Here is a 2452-nt window from a genome sequence, read left to right as displayed (position 1 = left end):
TTATACAAAGTACACTTAGAAAAGAGAAGGACAGGGACCAGCAAAGGGAAAAATGATTATGTCACTGGACTCCCATATGGCTAACCATTGTTCGAGTCCCAGGTCTGGCAGCTTGAAACTCAGGTTGGGCATGTGTGAGTGTGCTCAAAATCCTGAGAGGAGAATGGAGGAGACAGGATTGTGGCATGGCCCTCCTCCCTGGGGGACTGATTTCTCACTTTCTGTCTCTTTGTCTCTCAGGAAAGCACAGATGCCCTATAGTGAATATATCTCTCCAACAACAACAACAACAACAACAACAACAAAAAGAAAAGAAAAAGGAGAAAAGAAAAAAGAAAAACAGAAAAGAGATAATTTGAAAAAGGAAACAGAGTAAATGAAATTGTCATTATGTTTCGTTTTTGTTTTTGTTTTTTTTTGTAGAGGTTTTGTTTTGCTATGTGGCGCGTGCGCTCGCCAGACAGAGAGAGACAGAGAGACAGAAAGCGAGAAATCACTCCCCAGGGGGGATGGCCACGCTGAAATCCCTTCTCCTCCATTCTCCTCTCAGGATGTTGGGCATGCACGCACACACGCCCGGCATGAGTTTTAAGCCACCAGGCCCAGGAACTCAAACTGCGGTTGACTACATGGGAGTCCAGTGACATAGCCATTACGCTAGCTAACTGCTGGTCCCGAAATTGTCACTGTTTATATGACATGTTGTCCCCATAAAAAGCCCAGAAGAATCCCCATACTAATTGTTAGACCTAATGGGAGAACTTAATAAGCAAAAAGAACATGAGATCAACCTATAAGTTCCTATTAAGTACTCTTATTTCAGTAACAGTGATAAAGATAAAAGTGGTATAGGGGCCAGCAAGTGGCACAGTGGTTAAGGTACTGGATTCCCACATGGGTGATTACGGTTCAAGACCAGGATCTAGCAGATTGAAATTCATGCTGGGCATGTGCCCAAAATCCTGAGAGAATGGAGGAGAAGAGATTGTGGCATGATCATCACCCTCTCGCTCTCTCTCCAGTGAGTGCTCATGTCATATAGCAAAAAAAAAAAAACGCTCTAAAAAAAGGTATGAAAAGAATACTATTTTTAATAAGAAGAAAAATGTAAAGTAGTTGACAAAAAATAATCAGTATTTTATAACATTTTTTAGACTTACGTATAAGAAAAATCTATTACATTGACATAGAGAGATGCTATACTCTGGAGAGTATATATATAGAATAATATGTAGAAGAATAATAAAAATAACAGCATGGTTTTTTATATTAATTTGAGATTTTAGTTTAGAAAAAAATGGAAACAAAATAAGTAAACAAGAATAGTTAACACATTTCTGAAGAAAAACAAAGTAACATGTTGTGTTCATGACTTTTTACTTACAAAGTAGTGCTTAAGATACACAACTTAAGCAGTGTAACAGAAGAAAAATCCCAGAAATAAAATTATGATATATAGAAATTGTATAGGTGGAGGAGTATGGCTGATCAGTAGAGAAAAAATAGATTAAGTGATTTGAACTCATTGGTTTTCCATAGAAAAATATAAATAATTTGGATACCTATCCCTTAAACACGAGGGAAAAAATAAAAACACTAAAAATAAAACATTAAGTGTGTTGACTTGAGTGAACAAAACAAAACTTTAAAACTTAAGAAGATGTCTCTGGGCTGACCAAGGGAGGTTCCAGAGGCAGGAACCAGGCAAGGATGGTAGCAATCGTGGCAGGTTTTTTTTAGGTGCTGGGCGACCCAAGAGAAACAGTTCCCCAAGGTGCTGCAGAGCTTATTCATTTACAATCAGTGGAAGGAGAGAAGGAAAATGAAATTTTGTTTTATCATCCAAATGAAGTAGAAAAGAATGAAAAAATGAGAAATGTTGGATTAGGTGAAGTTATTGTACAGTTTACAAGGACCTTTTTAGTCCATCCTGCAAAATCTTTACATACACAGAATAGATAGGTCTTAAATGAACCAGAAGAAAACCTCTGGATGGTCATGGTTGTTTGGAATCCTATAACTGAAAAGCAAAGTAAAGATGGAAAACCAATTGTCTGAATACCAAGAGGAGGAGTTGCTGGACAAGCTTTATAGTTCAGTACTACAGCAGTGCTATAAGAAGTACAAGCTTTTTTTTTTTTTTTTTTTGGAGAGATTTTCACTATAGGGCGCGTGCGCTCGCCAGACAGACAGAGAGAGACATAGAGACAGAAAGTGAGAAATCAACCCCCTTGGGGGATGGTCACGCCGCAATCCCTTCTCCTCCATTCTCCTCTCGGGATCTTGGGCACGCATGCACACGCGCCCGGCATGAGTTTTAAGCCACCAGGTCCAGGATGCGAACCGCGGTCGACTACGTGGGAGTCCAGCGACATAGCCATTACGCTAACTGCTGGTTCCCGGAAGCACAAGCTTTTTAACAGTAACCCCCTTGGGGGATGGTCACGCCGCA

This window comes from Tupaia chinensis, unplaced genomic scaffold (genome assembly GCF_000334495.1).
Source record: "Tupaia chinensis unplaced genomic scaffold, TupChi_1.0 Scaffold146837_1, whole genome shotgun sequence".
Classification (NCBI taxonomy): Eukaryota; Metazoa; Chordata; class Mammalia; order Scandentia; family Tupaiidae; genus Tupaia; species Tupaia belangeri.
Note: the sequence above shows the minus strand (reverse complement) of the source record.